We start from the raw sequence: 20,811 nt of genomic DNA on the forward strand, positions 1-20,811 counted from the left end.
ATTTGTAGTCTAGTACAGTCCTGTTTATGACTACACTATGTAGAGTATGTGTGTGGATTAAGGTTATAGAAAACTGAAATGGAAATACAAACAAGTTTTGGGGAAGAAAAGTTACATAAGATAGTTTTAGCTCTGAGAAACTGGTAGCAGTTCTTTCCTTTTGAGTGGGGAACTAAGGCAGGAGGGAAATTTACTTTTCACTGCACATCTTTCTCTACTTTTAAATTTTGTACCTTGTATATGCATATTACCTAATAAAGAATATCTTTATATATTAATTTTTTTTAATTTTAATGATGGGGTTTTCACTGTGTTGCCCAGGCTGGACTCTAAGGATCAAGAGGTCCTCCTGTCTCAGTCTCCCAAATAGCTGAGATTACAGGCTCACATCACCACAACTAGCAAGAATAATTTTAAACAGGTGCTGTCACAGTCTTCTAAAAATCTCTCTGAACACTTCTGTAGTTCTCACTTTTTAATTTTTATTTATTTATTTTTCTTGAGACAAAGTCTCACTGTGTTGCCCAGGCTGGAGTACAGTGCTCATCTCACTGCAACCTCTGCCACCTGGGTTCAGGTGATTCTCCTGCCTCAGCCTTCTGAGTAGCTGGGATTACAGGCAGTTCTCACTTTTTTTAAACTGATGCACTGCATATGTGACAACAGTGTTACTGAGCTAACTGAGCTATTGCCCTTGGGTGTTTATTTCAGTTGTCAGTTTGCAGTAATGGATTTATTTTATTTTATTTTTTGAGAGGGAGTCTCACTTGATTGCCCAGGCTGGAGTGCAGTGGCCTGATCTCCGTTCACTGCAACCTCCGCCTACCAGGTTCAAGTGATTCTCCTGCCTCAGCCTCCCGAGTAGCTGGGATTACAGGCACCCACTGCCACACCTGGCTCATTTTTGTATTAGTAGAAATGGGGTTTCACCATGTTGGCCAGTCTGGTCTCAAACTTCTGACCTCAGGTGATCTGCCCGCCTGGCCTTCCCAAAGTGCTAGAATTACAAGTGTAAAATTATAACCATGCTTCTTTTCTTTCTTTCTCTCTCTCTCTGGTAGAGTCTCACTCTGTCTTCAGGCTGAGTACACTGACACGATCTCTCTCTCTCTAGCATTGTCTCTCTCTGTCTCCAGGCTGGAGTGCAGTGACGCGATCTCAGCTTGCTGCAGCTTCCACCTTCTTGGTTCAAGCGATTCTTCTGTCTCAGCCTCCCAAGTATCTGGGATGACAGTCACGTGCCACCATGTCCGGCTAATTTTTGTATTTTTTGTAGAGATGGGGTTTCACCACGTTGGCCAGGCTGGTCTCAAACTCCTGACCTCAAGTGATCCGCTTGCCTCAGCCTCCAATAGTACTAGGATTACAGGCCTGACATACAGCACCTGGCCATTTTCTAACATTTCACTGGCTACTTTTATTTCTTCATTAGAGAACTGCTGCCTGATATAATTTGCTCATTTTCAATTTTCTTATTGATTTGTATGAACTTTCTGTATCGTAAAAAAATATCTCATTTTTTGGTCATTTTTGCTGCTAATCTTCCTTCTCCAGTTTGTTATTTTTGTTTGCATTTCAGTTTTTTTTTTTTTTAAGGTACGTACATGTAACATTATTATATTTGTGTTACTTATGTGTTTAGCATGTTTTATCAGATATTTGACAAATGTTTACTTCTTACTTTTTTGCCTTTGGTTTTAATTTCTTATGATTCTAATATTCAATTGGTTTAGATTTTATTTGGAACAATAGGGTGAAGTGAACATTTAAATTAATTTTTTTCAAAATTTATAAATTGCCACCATTAAAAAAATTTTCTTCTTATGGATTTGTGATTTCTCCATCTAATATTAAACCTTAAAATAAGGCATATTTCTATGCTTTATATTATATTTCATTGTCTTTTATTCCTATGTTGCTACTGTACTTTAAAATTTCTTGTCATTTTATAATATATTTGAATTATTGATAGGGCTTTTCCCTGCCCATTGCTTTCTGCTCTCACCTAATCACACTATATAATTTTTAGTATCATATTTTTTCAAGTTCTAAAATAAAAGACTCCTTGAAATATTGACTGAAGTTATTAAACCTATATGGCAAACAGAGAGCATTTCAGTTAGCAAAAAATTATTTTTAAGAAACTGGAGGGTTGTTTTTTTGGAGCCTTCTAAAAAAAATCAGCAGGCTTTAAATATGTTTTTCCTTTTTACTCCCCAAATGGCACCAGCTGTGTAATTTACTGCCAGCCAGAATGTTGTTTTCAACTTCCACTGGGTGTTTTTTTCTTGTACTCAATATGCAAGTTCTTTTCCTCTCTTGCATTTGCCATAACATGACATATATATTGCAGTATGTTTTATCATATATTGCATATATATGGAATTCTTATATATGCATTACATAAATGCTGAAATACATTTTATTTTTATTGAATTTTATATTTTTGGATAATTTTAATGTAAATAAACTTTTAGCATTTTGGATATTTTAAATTTTTATTTATTTTCATTTTTAACTTTCAGTTCTGGAATACGTGTGCAAGATGTATAGTTTTGTTACATAGGTATACGTATGCCATGGTGGTTTGCTGCACCTATCACCCACAACCTAGGTTTTAAGACCCACATGCATTAGCTATTTGTTCAGATGCTCTCTCTCCCCTGGACCTGCCCCCCCACCACAGATAGGCCCCAATGTGTGTTGTTCCCCTCCTTGTGTCCATGTGTTCTCATTGATCAAGTCTCACTTATAAGTGAGAACATGCCATATTTGGTTTTCTGTTCCTGTGTTAGTTTGCTAAGAATGATAGCTTCTAGCTTCATTCATGTCCCTGCAAAAGACATGATCTCATTCCCTTTTGTGGCTGCATAGTATTCCATGGTGTATGTGTACACCATTTTCTTTATCCAGTCTATCATTGATGGGCATTTGGGTTGGTTTCATGTCTTTGCTATTGTGAAAAGTGCTGCAGTAAACAAACCTGTGCATGTATCTTTATAATTGAATGATTTATATTCCTTTGGTATATACCCAGTTATGGAATTGCTGGGTCAAATCGTATTTCTGGTTCTGGATCCTTGAGGAATTGCCACACTGTCTTCCACAAAGGTTAAACTAATCTACATTCCCACCAACAATGTACAGGCATTTCTATTTCTCCACAGCCTCACCAGCATCTATTGTTTCTTGACTTTCTAATAATCTCCATTCTGATTGACATGAGATAGGAGTGGTTTTAATTTGCATTGTGGTTTTAATTTGCATTTCTCTAATGATCAGTGATGTTAGGTTTGTTTTTGTATGTTTGTTGGCTGCGTAAATGTCTCCTTTTGAGAAGTGTCTGTTCATATCCTTTGCCTACTTTTTTTTTTTTTTTTTTTTGAGATGGTTTCACTCTGTCACCCAGGCTGTAGTGCACTGGCATGATCTTGGCTCACTGCAACCTCTACATCCTGGGTTCAAGCAGTTCTCGTGCCTCAGCCTCCCGAGTAGCTGGAATTACAAGCATGTGCCACCACATCAGGCTAATTTTTGGATTTTTTAGTAGAGACAGGGTTTCATTTTGTTGGTCAGATTGGTCCTGAACTCCTGACCTCATGTGATCTGCCCAACTCGTTGGCTTCCCAAAGTGTTGGCATTACAGGTGTGAGCTGCTGAACCTGGCCTCCTTTGCCTACTTATGATGGGGTTGTTTTTTTCTTGTAAATTTGTTTAAATTCCTTGTAAATTCTGGATATTAGATCTTTGGCAGATGGGTAGATTACAAAAATTTTCTCCCATTCCATAGGTTGCCTGTTTGCTCTGATGATAGTTTTTTTTGCTGTGAAGAAGCTCTTTAGTTTAATCAGATCCCATTTGTCAATTTTAGCTTTTCTTGTAATTGCTTTTGGCGATTTCATCATAAAACCTTTGCCCATGCTTATGTCCTAAATGGTATTACCTGGGTTTTCTTCTAGGGTTTTTATGGTTTTGAGTTTTACATTTAAGTCCTTAATCCATCTTGATTTAATTTTTGTATAAGGTGTAAGGAAGGAATCCAGTTTCAGTTTTCTGCATATGGCTAGCCAGTTTTCTCAGCAACAGTTATTAAATAGGGAATCCTTTTTCCGTTACTTGTTTTTGTCAGATTTGTTGAAGATCAGATGGTTTTAGATGTGTGATCTTATTTCTGAGGTCTTTATTGTGTTCCATTGGTCTATATGTCTGTTTTGGTAGCAGTACCATGCTGTTTTGGTTACTGTAGCCTTGTAGCATAGTTTGAAGTCAGGTAGCTTGATGCCTCCAGCTTTGTTCTTTTTGCTTAAGATTGTCTTGGCTATGCAGGCTCTTTTTTGGTTCCATATGAATTTTAAAGTGTTTTTTTCTAAATCTGTGAAGAACGTCAATGGTAGTTTGATGGGAATAGCATTGAATCTATAAATTACTTAGGGCAGTATGGCCCATTTTCACATCATCTATTCTTCCTATCCATAAGGATGGAATGTTTTTCCATCTGTGTCTTCTCTTATTTCCTTGATCAATGGTTTGTAATTCTCCTTAAAGAGGTCCTGTATGTCCCTTGTTAGCTGAATTCCTAGGTATTTTATTCTCTTTTAGCAATTGTGAATAGGAGTTCATTTATGACTTGGCTCTCTGCTTGTCTATTGTTGGTGTATAGAAATGCTTGCAATTTTTCACATTAATTTTGTATCCTGAGAGTTTGCTGAAGTTGATTATCAGCCTAAGGGATTTTGGGGCTGAGATGATGGGGTTTTCAAAATATAGGATCTTGTCATCTGCAAACAGACACAATTTGACTTCCTCTGTTCCTATTTGAATACACTTTTTTTTCCTTGCTTAACTGCCCTGGCCAGAACTTCCAATACTATGTTGAATAGGAGTGGCGTGAGAGGGCATCCTTGTCTTTGCCGGTTTTCAAAGGGAATGCTTCCAGCTTTTGCCCATTCAATATAATATTGGTTGTTGGTTTGTCATACATAGCTCTTATTATTTTGAGATATTGAGAGTTTTTAGCATGAAGGGATGTTGAATTTTATCAAAGGCCTTTCTGTGTCTATTAAGATAATCATGGTTTTTGTCATTGGTTTGGTTTATGTGATGAATTGCATTTATTGATTTGCAGCTGTTGAACCAGGCTTGCATCCCAGGGAAGAAGCCAACTTGATAATGGTGGATAAGCTTTTTGATGTGCTGCTGGATTCAGTTTGTCAGTATTTAATTTATTTATTTATTTATATTTATATTTTTATTTTTTGAGATGAAGTTTTGCTCTGTCACCCTGGCTGGAGTACAGTGACATGATCTTGGCTCACTGCAACCTCTCCCTCCCAGGTTCAAGTGATTTTCCTGCCTCAGCCTCCTGAGTAGCTGAGACTATAGGCCCCTGCCACCGTACCTGGCTTTTTTTTTTTTTTATGATGTAGAGACAGGGATTTGTATGTTGGCCAGGCTGGTCTCTAACTCCTGGCCTCAAGTGATCCACCTGCCTCGGGCTCCCAAAGTGCTGGGATTACAGGCATGAGCCACCGTGCCCAGGCTGCTAGTATTTTATTGAGAATTTTTGCATCGATGTTCATCAGGGATATTGGCCTGAAGTTTTCTTTTTTTGTAGTTGCATCTTTGCCAGTTTTCAATATCAAGATGATGCTCGTTTCATAAAATGATTTAGGGAGGAGGGCCAGGCTTGGTGGCTCATGCCTGTAATCCCAGCATTTTAGGACGCTTGAGGTCAGGAGTTTGAGACCAGCCTGGCCAACATGGTGAAACCCTGTCTCTAGTAAAAATACAGAAATTAGTTGGGTGTGGTGGTGTGCACCTGTAATCTCAACTACTTGGGAGGCTGAGGCAGGAGAATTGCTTGAACTCGGAAGTTAGAGGTTGCCATGAGCCAAGATTGTATCACTGCACTCCAGCTTGGGTGACAGTGAGACTCTGTCTCAAAAAAAAAAAAAAAAGATTTAGTGGGGAGTCCATTGTTTTCAATTGTTTGGAATAGTTTCTGAAGGAATGATACCAGGTCCTCTTTGTACTTCTGGTAGAATTCGGCTGTGAATCAGTCTGGTCCTGGGCTTTTTTTGTTGGTATGGTATTTACTACTGCCTCAATTTCAGAACTTCTTATTTGTCTATTCAGGGAATAGACAAATTCTTCCTGGTTTAGTCTTGGAATTTATCCATTTCTTTTAGATTTTCTAGTTTATTTGCATAGAGGCATTTATAGTGCTTATTATATTTATTGAGGTATTATATTTTTAGTATTTTCTGATGGTAGTTTGTATTTCTGTGGGGTCAGTGGTGATATCCCTTTCATTGTTTCTTATTGTGTCTATTTGATTCTTCTCTCTTTTTTTCCCCTTTTTCTTTTTTTTTAAGAGATGGGGTCTTGCTCTGTCACCCAGGCTGGAGTGCAGTGGTGTGATCTCGGCTCACTGCAACCTCCGCCTCCCCAGTTCCAGCAATTCTCTTGCCTTAACCTCCTGAGTACCTGGGACTACAGGTGCACGCCACGATGTTCAGCTAATTTTTTGTATTTTAATAGAGATAGTGTTTCACCGTGTTGTCCAAGCTGGGTTCAAACTCCTGAGCTCAGGCAATCCACCTGCTTTGGCCTCCCAAAGTGCTAGCATTATAGGTGTGAGCCACTGCATTCAGCCCTCTCTTTTCTTCTTTATTCATCTAGCTAGCAGTCTATTTTATTAATTTTTTCAAAAAACCATGTCCTGGATCCTTTGATTTTTTGAAGGGTTTTTTAAAAGTCTCTGTCTCCTTCAGTTTCACTCTGATCTCAATTATTTCTTGATTTCTGCTAGCTTTTGGATTTGTTTGTTCTTGCCTTTCTAGTTCTTTTAATTGTGATGGTAGGGTGGCAAACTGAGATCTTTCTAGCTTTCTGATGTGGGCATTTAGTGCTGTAAATTTCCCTCTTAGCACTGCTTTAGCTGTGTCCTAGAGATCCTGATATGTTGTCTCTTTGTTCTCATTGGTCTCAAAGAACTTCTTGATTTCTGCCTTAATTTTATTATTTACCCAGGAGTCATTCAGGAGGAGGTTGTTCAATTTCCATGTTGTTGTGTGGTTTTGAGTGAGTTCTTAATCTTGAGTTCTAATTTGATTTCACTGTGGTCTGAGAGATGGTTTTTTTATGATTTCAGGTCTTTTGCATTTGCTGAGGAGTGTTTTACTTACAATTATGTGGTCAATTTTACAGAAATTGCCATGTGGCACTGAGAAGAATATATATTCTGTTTTTTGGGGTAGGGAGTTCTGTACATATCTATTAGGTCCACTCGATTCAGAGCTGAATTCAAGTCCTGAATATCCTTGTTAATCATCTGTCTCATTGATTTGTCTAATATTGACAGTGGAGTCTTAAAGTCTCCCCCTATTATTGTCTGGGAGTCTAAGTCTCTTTGTAGGTCTCTAAGAACTTTTTTTTTTTTTTTGAGACAGAGTTTCGCTCAGCCACGCAGGCTGGAGTGCAATGGCGCATTCTTGACTGACTGCAACCTCTGCCTCTCAGGTTCAAGGGCTTCTCCAGCCTCAGCCTCCTGAGTAGCTGGGATTACAGGCATGCACTAACATGTCTGGTTAATTTTTTTGTATTTTTTAGTAGAGACGGGGTTTCACCATGTTGGCCAGGCTAGTCTCAAACTCCTGACCTCAGGTGATCTGCCTGCTTCAGCCTCCCAAAGTGCTGGGATTACAGGCGTGAGCCACCACACCCGGCCTGAACTTTTCTGGATACTCCTGCATTGGGTGCATACATATTTAGGAGTTAGCTCTTTGTTGAATTGATCCCTTTACCATTATGTAACACCCTTCTTTGTCCCTTAAAAATCCTTTTTGGTTTAAAGTCTGTTTTATCAGATACTAGGATTGCAACTTCTGCTCTTTTTTGCTTTCTATTTACTTGGTAAAAGTTCCTCCATCTCTTTATTTTGAGCCCATTTGTGTCTTCGAATGGATTGCTTGAATACAGCACACTGATAGGTCTTGACTCTATCCAATTTGCCAGTCTGTGTCTTTTAACTGGGGCATTTAGCCCATTTACATTTAGGATTAATATTTTTACATGTGAATTTGATTCTGTCATCATGATGCTAGCTGGTTATTTTGCACACTAGTTGATGCCATCTCTTCCTAGTATCATTGGTCTTTACATTTTTGTGTGTTTTGCAGTGGCCAGTACCGATTTTTCCTTTCCATGTTTACTGCTTCCTTTAGGAGCTCTTGCAAGGCAGGCCTGGTGGTGATGAATTCCCTCAGCATTTGCTTGTCTGAAAAGGATTTTATTTCTCCTTCATATATGAAGCTTAGTTTGGCTGGATATGAAATTCAGGGTTGTAAATTCTTTTCTTTAAGAATGTTGAATATTGGCCCATCACTCTCCTCTGGATTGTAGGGTTTCTGCAGAGAGATCCGCTGTTAGTCTGAGGGGCTTCCCTTTGTAGGTGACCTGGCTTTTCTCTCTGGCTATGCTTAACTTTTTCCCCTTCATTTCAATGTTGGAGAATCTGATGATTATATGTCTTGGGGTTGATCTTCTTGTGGAGTATCTTAGTGGGGATTTCTGTATTTTCTAAAGTTGAATGTTGGCCTGCCTTGCTAGATTGGGGAAGTTCTTCTGGATAACATGCTGAAGTGTGTTTCCCAACTTGGTTCTATTCTCCCTGTCTCTTTCAGGTACTCAAATCAGTTGTAGGTTTGGTCTTTTTACATAGTCCCACATTTCTCAGAGGTTTTGTTCATTACTTTTCATCCTTCTCTAATCTTTTCTTCTTTATTTCTCTAATCTTTTCTGTCTTCTTTATTTCTTCAAGATAGTCTTTTATCTCAATTTTTTTTTTTTTAATTTTTTTGAGACAGAGTCTTGCTTTCACCTGGGCTGGAGTGCAGTGGTGTGATCTCAGCTCACTGCAACCTCCACCTCCCAGGTTCAAGGGATTCTTCTGCCTCAGCCACCCAAGTAGCTGGGATTACAGGCATGCGCCACCACACCCAGCTAATTTTTTGTATTTTTAGTAGAGCTGGGTTTTGCCATGTTGGCTAAGCTGATCTCGAACTCCTAACCTCAGGTGATCCACCTTCCTTGGGCTCCCAAAGTGCTGGGATTACATCTCTGACATTCTTACTTCCACTTGATTAAATTGGCTATTGATTCTTGTGTATGCTTCACAAAGTTCTCATGCTGCATTTTTCAGCTTCATTAGGTCATTTATGTTTCCCTCTAAACTGGTTATTCTAGTTAGCAGCTCTTTTAACCTTTTATCAACTTTCTTTCTTTGCATTGAGTTAGAACATATTCTTTTACCTCAGTGAAGTTTGTTATTACCCACCTTCTGAAGCCTACTATTGTCAATTCGTCCATCTTATCCTCCATTCAGTCTGTGCCTTTGCTGGAGAGGTGTTGTGATCGTTTGGAGAAGAGGCACTCTGGCCTTTCAGGATTGCATGCCTTCTGCAAGTGGGAAATCTGGTTCTTAAAACTTTCAACTTAACTACTCACTGTATCAATTGATTTACTTATTTTTCTCATTCTATCTATCTCCCAAACTAATGTCTCCTTCACTCACCATTTCTGTGCAATGCCTCCCCACCTTTCAGAGCCAGTGCACACACCACTGATTAATCTCCTAATGGCTTCCTTCTCCATGCCTTGCATTCTCTTCTTGTGCACTGGCAGCTGTTGTATCTCAGCACAGCATCCTATTCACTTCTTCCTTACACTGTACCAAGAAGGAAAAGAAAAGAAGGGGAAGTAAAGGGAAGGGAAGGGAATAGGAATGGAAGTGAATAGGAAGAAAAGAAAATTGGAAGGGAAAGGAGGGGAAGAGAAACAAAGAGAAGAGTTTGTCTTCATTTGATTTTTAGGAAAACAATAGAGTGAGTCATTAGATGTATAAAATAAACAGGACTTCTGAAGACTCCAAAGGTTCTAGCAATAAGTGTAACTCCAGCACTTTGGTTTAACCTGTATAAAATTAGGTGACATATACAACTTAATTTTATTGTTCGAGTGCCACGTTTGGGCAAGGAACATATGTATAGTTCATTTTGGCTAGTGGTTTCTTCTTCAGTTCTAATTTATTGAGGCTTGATTATCAAGTTAGACAAGGGGAACAATGTACAGGGGTGAGATGGCAAAGAGACTTTCTTCTCAATCTGTTTTGGAATGAATTGTTTTGGGAAACACTGCTTTCTGCATCCCAGAAACTTCAGCTCCAGCTGTGGCTAAAAGGGCCCCAGATATGTCCCAGGTTTCTGCTCCAGAGGGCACAAGCTATAAGCCTTGGTGGATTCCATGTGGTATTAAGCCTGCAGGCACACAGAGGGCAAGAGTTGATGCTTTGGAGCCTTCACGTATATTTAAGAGGATGTACGAAAATGCCTGGAAGTCCAGGCAGAAGTTTGCTGCAGGGCTGAAACCCTCATGAAGAACCACTATTAGGGATGTGTGGAGGGGAAATGTGGGGTTGGAACCACCACACAGAGTCCCCAATGGGGCACTGCCTAGTGGAGCCTTGAGAAGAGGGCCACTGCCCTCCAGACTCCAGAACGGTAGATCCACTGACAGCTTGCACCGTATGCCTGGAGAAGACACAGGCACTTAGTGCCAGCCCTTGATAACAGCCATGGGAGCCAAGCCCTGCAAAGCCACAGGGGCAGAGCTGTCCAAGACCTTAGGAGCCCACCCATTGCATCAGTGTGGCCTGAATATGAGACATGGAGTCAAAATAATTTTGGAGCTTTAAGATCTAATGACTTCCCTGCTGAGTTTCAGACTTGCATAGAGCCTGTAGCTCCTTTGCTTTGACTGATGTATCTCTTTTGGAATGGGTGTGTTTACCCAGTGCCTGTACCCACGTTGTATCTTGGAAGTAACTAGCTTGTTTCTGATTTTACAGGCTCATAGGCAAAAGGACTTGCCTTATCTCAGATGAGACTTTGGATTATGGACTCTTGAGTTAATGCTAAAATGAATTAAGACTTGAGAGATCGTTGAGAAGGGATGATTGTATTTTGCAAAGTGAGAAGGACATGAGATTTGGGAGGGGACCTCCAACTCAATTTTTTAGACTAGTATTAGTAAAATTGGTACTGGCTCTTTGTATGTATGGTAGTATTCTGCTGTGAATCCATCAGATCTGGGCTTTTTTTTTTTTTTAATTGGTAGGTATTTTATTACTTATTTAATTTGGGAACTTGATATTGGTCTGTTCAATGTTTCCATTTCTTTCTGACTCAGTCTTGGGAGGTTGTGTGTTTCCAGGAATTTGCCCATTTCTTCTAAATTCTATAGTTTGTGTGCATAGAGATGTTCATAAGAGTCTCTGAGATCTTTTGTATTTCTCAGGGATTTGTTACAATGTCACTTTTGTCATTTCTGATTGTGTTTGTTTGGATATTCTCTCTTTTTCTTTTTGAATCTAGCTAGTGGTGTATAGACCTGTTCATACTTTGAAAGAACCAACTTTTGGTTTTGTTCATTCTTTGCATGGGTTTTGGGGCCTCAGTTTTTTCAGTTCTGCTCTAACTTTAGTTATTTCCTTTCTTCTTGTAGCTTTGGGGTTTGTTCTTGTTTTTCTACTTCCTGTAGGTGTGTTGTTTGGTCACTGATTTAAGATCTTTCTAAGTGTTAGGACTATAAACTTTCCTTAACTGTGCTTTTGCTGTATTCTAGAGACTATGGTATGTTGTTTCTCTGCTTTCATTTATTTCAAAGAATTTTTGAATTTCTGCCTTAATTTTGTTGTTTATCCAAAAGCCATTTAGAAGCCAGATCTTTAATTTCTGTGTAGTATGGTTTTGAGAGATCTGCTTGGTATTGATTTCTATTTTTATTCCACTGTGGCCCAAGACTATGACTGGTATACTTTTGGGTTTTTAAATACATGTCTATTAGGTCCAATTGGTTGCGTGTCAAATTTAAGTCCAGAACTTTTTCATTCGTTTTCTGCCTCAATGATCTGTCTAAGGCTATCAATGGGGTGTTGAAGTTCCCGCTATTATTGTGTGACTGTCTGAATGTTTTCATGTTTCTAGAAACACTTGTTTTATGAATCTGGGTGCTCCAATGCTGAGTGCATATAGGTTTAGGATAGTTAAGTCTTCCTCCTGAATTGAACCCTTTATCATTCTGTAATGGCCTAATTTGTCCTTTTTTTAAAACTTTTGTTTGTTTGAAGTCTGTTTTATCTGATATAAGAATAGAGACTCCAACTCATTTTTTTGTGTTCTATTTGTGTGATATATTTTTCTCCAGTCCTTTACTTCAAGACTATTAGTGTCCTTACATGTGACATAGTTCTCTTAAGATAGACTGATGGGTCTTTTTTTTCTTTTTGTAGAACTTGCCACTCTGTGCCTTTTAAGTGGGGTGTTTAGACCATTTACATTCAAGGTTGATATCAATACATGTAGTTTTGAGCATATTGTGGAATTGTTAGCTGTTTCCTCTGTAGCTTCTATCATGTGGTTGCTTTATAGGATCTGGGGACTATGTGCTTAAGTGTGTTTTTGCGGTGGTAGGTATCATTCTTTTGTTTCCATGTTTAGAACTCTCTTAAGGATCTCTTGTAAGGTTGATCCAGTGGTAACACATTTCTTCAGCACTTACTGATCTGGAAAAAACATTATTTTCCCTTCATTCATCAAGCTTAGTTTGGCAGGATATGAAATTCTTGGTTGGAATTTCTTTTCTTTAAGAATGCTGAAAATTGGCCCCCAATCGTCCCTGGCTTGTAAGGTTTCTGCTGAGAAGTCCACTGTTAGTTTTACATGGTTCCTTTAGCACATTATCTCACATTTTTCTCTAGTTGCCTTTAAGATATTTTCTTTAGTGTTGACCTTGGACAGTCTGGTAACGAATGCTGTGGTGATGTTCACCGTATATAACACATTGCAGGTGTTCTCTGGATTTCTTGTATCTGGATATCTACTTTTTAGCAAGATTAGAGAAATTTTCTCAAACTGTACTCTCAAAAAATGTTTTCCAGGTTGTTTTCTTTTTCTCAGGAATGCCAATATTTATAGGTTTGATTGCTTTACATAATCCCATATTTCCTGAACACTTTGTTCATTTTTTAGGATTCTTTTTGCTTTATTTATGTCTGACTGGACTAGTTTCAAAGACCAGTCTTTGAGCTCCAAAATTTTTTCTTTTCCTAGTCCAGTCTATTGACAAAGCTTTCAACTGTATTTTGAAATTCCTTAAGGAGTTTTTCTTCTTTTTTTTTTTTTGAGACAGAGTCTCACCCTGTCACCAGGCACCAGGCTGGAGTGCAGTAGCACAATCTTGGCTCACTGCAACCTCCACCTCCTGGGTTCAGGCAATTCTCCTGCCTCAGCCTCCTGAGTAACTGGGACTACAGGCGCACGCCACCACGCCCAGCTAATTTTTGTATTTTTAGTAGAGATGGGGTTTCACCATGTTGGTCAGGATGGTCTCGATCTCTTCACCTCATGATCCACCCACCTCGGCCTCCCAAAGTGCTGGGATTACAGGCTTGAGTCACCGCGCCTGGCCAGGAGTTTTTCAATTCCAGAAGCTTTGACTGATTTGTTTTTAAGATGTTCATCTTTTCCTTCATTTTCTAAATTGCTCTAGGAGTTTCTCTGGGTTTCTTTTCAATCTTATCTTGGATATCATTGAGCTTTCTTGCAATTCATGCATTATATTCCTTATCTGTCATTTCAAGTTTCCATTTTGGTTAGGGACAATTGCTGGAGAGCTAGGGTGATCCTTTTGTGATGTCATTACATTTAGGTTTTTTGTGGTGCCAGAATTCTTGCCCTGGATTTTTTTTTATTTAGAGATGCTGGCACCTCTAATAATTTTCATGTGGGTAAGATAGTTTATTTTTCTTTTTTTCCTTTAATATTCTTCTTTTATCTCTTTCCCACCCCTCCCCCACCCCAACACACACACACACACACACACACACACACACACACACACACACACAGAGTGTGACTATAGAGAATGCTGGGTAAGGTCTTTTGGCTTTGCTTCTATAGCCCTAAGCACTTCTGTCAGCAGGCGCTTTATTGGGCTGTGCAGTTTGACCTACAAGCCAGTAGATGGGGCACTTACGTGTAAGAGCCAGCTGTGGCCAATGCTGCTGAATATATATTTGATCCTTGTTAATTGGGAGAAGCTCTCTGTTGCCTCCAGCAGTGGGCTGACTTGTAGAGTGCACATAGTCTGAGCTCCCTCCTCAGCCCCAGGGAGGTGGAGGGGCAAGATGGGCAGGGCTGAACCAGGCAGATCTGCCTACAGGTACCTTGTTAGCAGGCACATGTACCAGCACCGAGGGAGAATCCTGTGTGCAGCCATCAGCACCCGGAAGTATGCCTAGGCACAGAGGTAGGAAACCTCCCTGGTCTCAAGTTCTCTGCATAAGGATGAGGGTGGTGTAAATTCCTAATCCAGGAGAATGGGTGCTCCAGATGCTGGGAGATCTGCCTGGGTGTGGAATAGAGATGACCCCCTGCACCAGGATGTCTGCACAGGAGGGAGGGGCAACTCAAACTATTAAACCAGCTAAGCAGCTGCTCTGAATGCCTGGAGATCTGCCTAGGTGTGAAGCAGAGAGGAATCCCTGCACCTGGATCTCTGCACAGGAAGGGTGGGGTGGCTCAGGCTGCAAATCCTGGCCAACAGGTGCTTTGAATGCCTGGTGATCTGCCTGAGCATAGAGTGGAGAGGACCCTGCTATACCAGGATCTAGGCCCAGGAAAGAGGGTGGCTCAGTCTGCTGAACAAGGTAAGTGGTTGCTCGGAATGCCGGGATTTCTGCCTGGGCATGAAGCAGAGAGGTCCCCTCCTGCACAGAATGTCTGCACTAGAAGAGTGGGCAGCTTAGGCTGCCAGTCCATGTGAGCAAGTGCTCCAAATGCCTGGAGATCTGCCTACATGTAGAGTGGAGAGGGCCCCAGCTTCACCATGATGTATGTCCATAAAGGGTGAGGTGGCTCAGGCTGCTGATCCAGGGTGCTTTAAATGCTTGGAGATCTGCTTGGGTGTGGAGCAGAGAGGGCCCTGCTGTACCATGATCAATGTCCGTGAAGGGTGGGGTGGCTCAGGCTGCTAGTCCAGGCAAGTGGGTGCTCTGAATGCTTGGATTTCTGCTTGGTGGGTAGAGTAGAGAGGGTCCTGCTGTACCACATCATAGGGGAGCAGGTGTGACACCCAGCTATGGCACATGCAGACCCATTCCAGGTTGCCAAGTTGCCTCTGGCTGCAAGTCTTGTTGTCCAGGAAAAACTGCAGCTATGGCAGTTTTTCTTCCACTCCAGGTCAATGATGAAAGACAGCACAATTCCAGTGCCTACACTGAGGCACTTTCCTGGCTGAGGGGGCCCCCACCTTGCTCCAGAACAGGTGCTCCAAGTCTCTGGCTTGAGATTAAAATGCTTGTGTGGGAATGCTGCCAGGTCAGCCAAGAAATGGCTGACTGTATGTGTCCAGATTAAAAACAGCACTCCGCTTTTGGTCCCATGTCTGGGAAAATGCCTGCAACTTTTCCCCGTGTCTTTCCATCACAGTGTCTTCAAGCCTTTCCCCAAGTTAGCTCCAGGGTTTGGGAGAAACAAAGTGTTCTCCCTTGGTCTGGGTTGCTCTGCTCCCAGTGGAAAGGAGTCACAAATGGAGGCCCTATGCCTTGCTCACATACTGCAGCTTCACTTACTTTTATCAACTGGATGTCATCACAGGGTCTGTTTGCTTGCATTCTCCTTCCCAGGATCTGAGGTGTTCTTCATGATTTTGGTGAATTCCTATTCTCCTTCTTGAATTAAAGGTCATGAGGTTAATCTTTATGAACTATCTTGCTATTTCCAAGTGTCTGAGGCAGGTGAAAAGTTTATCTTCTTGGGGGAAAAAAAAGAAAACTCTTTATTTATTTGAAATTTCTCTTTTCTCCTTTTCTCTCTTCTTTCTGGAACTCTTATTTGTATGTTGTTGAATTTTCTATGCTGATTCTTTACTTTTCTTTAAACTTTTCTCTCCTTTTTTGATCCTTTTTTTCTTCTATGCTCTGAGAGATTTCCTCAATTTTATATTTCAACTCTGCTACTAAACTTTGAAACTTACTCTCCACACCAGCATCAATATTTCAAAAAAAGAGGGAATATTATTAGGTGGATAAGAACAGGATAAATTTCCAGGGGGAATATTTTTCACTGGCTGCAGGTAAGATGTTTCAGCTATTTAATTCATCTATTCTATAAACATTGCTCAAATTTGGAAATGCCTACGCTCTGGGGTCACACCAAAGATTGAACCTCTGCTATTGAAAGGGTATATACACGCCAAGTGCAGTGGCTCATGCCTGTAATCCCAGCACTTTGGGAGGCTGAAGTAGGTGGATCACCTGAGGTCAGGAGTTTGAGATCTGGCCAACATGGTGAAACCCTGTCTCTACTAAAAATACAAAAAATTAGCCAGGCAGGGTGGCGGGCACCTGTAATCCCAGCAACTTGGGCGGCTAAGGCAGGAGAATCGCTTGAACCTGGGAGGCTGAATTTGCGGTGAGCTGAGATTGTGCCGTTGTACTCCAGCCTGGGCAACATGAGCAAAACTCCATCTCAGAAATAAAAGAAAAGAAAAGCGAAGAGAAGAGAAGAGAAAAGGAGAGAAAGGGGAGGGCTGGGGAGGGGAGAGGAGGGGAGAAAAAAGAAGAAAAGAAAAGAAGGGTGTATATAGATTTCAACATTCTGTGAAAAGTCAATAACAATTCTTATCTTTCTCTCTTTGTGTATAATGTGTTTCTCCCCTCCTTGGGCTTCTTTAAAGATTTTCTTTAATAACCTTCGGGTTTTGACAATTTGATTATGGTTCTCTTTACATTTATGCTGCTCAGAGTATATGGAACTTCTTAGATTTGTGGGTTGATAGTTGTCATCAAATTTAGAAAAAATTTGGCTATTTCTTCAAGTTTTTTTTTGCTTCATTGTTTTCCCCCTCTATCTTCTTTTTTATGTCAATTATAACATTTTAGACCATTTGATTTTGTCCTACAAGCCACTGAAGATTTCATAATTATATTCAACATTTTTCTTTATGTGTTTCAATTTGAATAATTTCTGCTGCCTCTGCTTTGTCTTCAAGCTCACTGATTTTTTCTTTTGTAGTGTCTAACCTGCTATTAAATCTATCCAATAAAATTTTCGTTTCAGATGTATTTTTCAGTTCCAGAATTCTATTGGTAGAATATATTGCATCTGTTCACTCATTAGGCCTTTAAACCTGTATATATATATTTCTGAGTCTGTAAAGTCTGTTTTTATTTCCTGCTGATGGGTAGTATTTTTATGCTTCTTTGTATATATAGGAATTTTAAACTTTCATACTGGGCATTGGGTGGTACATTGTTGTGAGTACAGATTTTGTTTTCTTCCTTTGAAGAGGATTGTGTTTTGTTCCTGCAGGCAATTAATTTACTTGCCGAATGGGCTTGATAATTTTGAGGCTTAAAAAAATGTGGTTAGGGCAGATCTACTGTAGCCTTTACTTTACAGCTTAAGCAGCCCTTCTAAGGTATAGACTTTCTGGGGTCTCAATTGAATGCCTAGGCTAATTGAAATGTCCCTACTCTGGCAGTTTGAACTCCAGCATCTCTCAGGCACATGGCCTCCAGGCCCCGCTGTCTTCACAGCTCTCTAGTAGCTAGTCTCTGCCAGGCCTTACATCGTCTCATCTTTTATTAGTGTTTGACCAAAATTTTAAAGGATCTCTAATGCAGATTTCTGGAGCTCATTCTCCACATAATTATCTCTTCTCTAGCACCCTACCCAACAGGGTTCCAGCTTTTGAACTTTGATCTCTGCTTTCTCAGAGGCAACAAGACCTCTGTATTCAACTTGGCCTCCCTCTCTTTCTATGTCATAGTCTGGGATATGCTCCCAAGGGAAAGTTCAGTCAATTGTGGGGCTCACTCATCTCATATGTTTTCCTTTTCTTAGGAATCACCATCCTATGCTCTAGTTGTCTAGTACTTGAAAACAATTTCATATATTTTGCCCAGTTTTTTAGTTTAATTAGTTTGCTTTTTAATGCCTAGAAGGCTAGTCTGAGACTAGTTACTCTGTCATGGGCAGAAGAGCAAGTTGCTTTTATATTTTTAATCCTATCTCTACAAGAAATTTAAAAAACATTAGTGAGGTATGGTGGTGTGCACCTGCAGTTCCAGCTACTTAGGAGGCTGAGGTGGGAGGATTGCTTGAGCCTGGGAAGTTGTAATTGCAGTGAGCCATGATTGCATCACTGGACTCCAGCCTGTGACAGACAGAGTGAGATGCTGTCTCAAAAAATTTTTTTTTCTAAGAATTTTTTCTTTTTTGGAGACACCGTCTCACTCTGTCACCTAGGCTGAAGTGCAGTGGCACCATTTCAGCTCACTGCAGCCTCAGCTTCCCAGGTTCAAGTGATCCTCCCACCTGAGCCTCCCAAGTAGCTGGGGTCACGTGTGCATGCCACCACACTGACTCGTTTTTGTATTTTTTGTAGAGACATGGTTTCACCATGTTGCCAAGGCTGGTCTCAAACTCCTGGGCTCAAGTGATCTACCCATCTCGGCCTCCCAAAGTGCTAGGATTATAGACATGAGCCACCATGCCTGGCTAAGAATTTAAAAACATTCTTGAATGTTTTATTCCTTCTGCATGTTTTTTTTTTTTTTTTTTTTTTGAGATGGAATCTCGCTTTGTCACCCAGGCTGGACTGCAGTGGCACAATCTTGGCTCACTGAAACCTCCTCCTCCCTTGTTCAAGCAATTCTCTGCCTCAGCCTCCCAAGTAGCAGGGGTTACAGGCGTACACTACCATGCCCAGCTAATTGTTGTATTTTTAGTAGAAACAGGTTTCACCATGTTGGCTAGGCTGGTCTTAAACTCCTAACATCAAGTAATCCGGCTGTCTCAGCCTCCCTAAATGCTGGGATTATAGCCGTGAACCACCGCGCCTGCCCCTTTTGCATATTTTTAATCTCAAATTCTTTCTATTTCTTTTTTCATTACTTATTCACATTAGAGACCTCTTAAGTATCAGGCAGTCCTTGGCTATCAGGTCCTATTGGATGGTAAGTCAATGTGAGGTTGATCTGAAGCTCTGGATGTGTATGCAGAACTAGTCACAGGTAAACTTCACTGTAGTGTCATCTGGCAGGGCCTAAAACCAGACTCTTTAAGTAATTTTCCTTAAGCTAGGAGAAATCCTCCATTCTCCTAAGGAATGATGGTCAGAGATCTTATTTTTTGGTAATGAGTAATGATTACTTGATCGTTCTGTTTCAGTATCTTGTCCTTGAATTAAAATCTCTATAGTTCCATTTCTTCAGAGAGCAGCAGATCTTTAGTTGTCATCCAGGATTGGGAATGGATAGTAGCTTCAGTTTTGGGGCAGGTTTCCGAGGTAGAGGAAGCTGTTGAACTATACAGCATTTAAAAAATAAATCAATTTTCTATTTTGAAATCCATCTGTACTAACTTTGACTTTTAAGAGTAATTGATGCTTCAATTTTCTGAGCATTTCTGGGATTCCGTCATGTGTTTCTGGATTTTCCGTACACTGTTAGGTTTTAGTATTTGCTAGTTTAAGTCAGTTACCATTCATCCATCTGCTTTCCAGCCAAAATGTTGATTGCTATGATCTTTTTTCAAATTCTCTTTCTCCTTGTGGTTAAAAAAAAAATCTGCTTACTGTCATTTTAATGTGGTTTTAGGAGAGAGAAGCAATACGTTCTATATTTTTAATCTGCTGTTTTTAACTGGATGCCTGTGTTCAGGATTTTAAGTCTGTGATTGTCACATAATTAAGCTAAATATTTCTGTGGTAGTCTCATCTCAATCCTTAGTTTATCTGCATTGTGGTGAAGTCTTTTTATTTTTGTTTTTAAAAAATTGTACAACAGAGCAATGACTTTTTGACTTTTTATTAATCAAATATAATATTGATTTCTTTTTTCTTTTTTTTTTTGAGACGGAATTTTGCTCTGCCACCCAGGCTAGAGTGCAATGGCGTGATCTCAGCTCACTGCAACCTCCGCCTCCCAGGTTCAAGCAATTCTTCTGCCTCAGCCTCCCCAGAAGCTGGGATTAAAGGTGCCTGTCACTGCACCCAGCTAATTTTTGTGTTTTTAGTGCAGAACGGGGTTTCACCATGTTGGCCAGGCTGATTTCGAACTCCTGACCTCAGGTGATCTGCCTGCCTTGACCTCCCAAAGTGCTGGGATTATAGGTGTGAGCCACCGTGCCTGACCCAATATTGATTTCTTAAATTTGTGTTAATGTTTTAAAAACAAGAAAAATATTATTGATACCAAAAAAGACAAAGAGAGTTCATGGATCCTCTGAAGTTCATCCACAGAACCAAAGGCACTAAACATTAAGTGCTTTGCATATACAAATATACTTTTTGTTGTTATGCAGCAGTCACTTTAATATATGAAACGTTTTAAGAGAGGAAATGTGGGTTTCTGAATTTCTTGCTTTATGTGTTGTTAACTTTAAGATTTCTTTTACACTGTTAGGTCACCATTTTGATAATAATAAAAACAATTATAGAATTAATACCTTATATATATTTCTTTGAACAGTTCAAAAGTACTTTCATGCAACTAATCTCATTGGTATGCAAGCATATAGAATTATGTTCAGTGTCTTTAAAAATGAAATGTTACTAATTTTTGTCTAAGCTTCAAATTAACTTTGGACCTATGAACTGCATAAATAACAATGAACAAAATAGTAAGAATTACTTAGTACCTCAATCAGTTTGTGCTACTGTAACAAAATGTCACAGGCTGGGTAA

The sequence above is a fragment of the Sapajus apella genome, unplaced genomic scaffold (genome assembly GCF_009761245.1).
Source record: "Sapajus apella isolate SASKATOON/1434 unplaced genomic scaffold, GSC_monkey_1.0 scaffold6, whole genome shotgun sequence".
Lineage (NCBI taxonomy): Eukaryota > Metazoa > Chordata > Mammalia > Primates > Cebidae > Sapajus > Sapajus apella.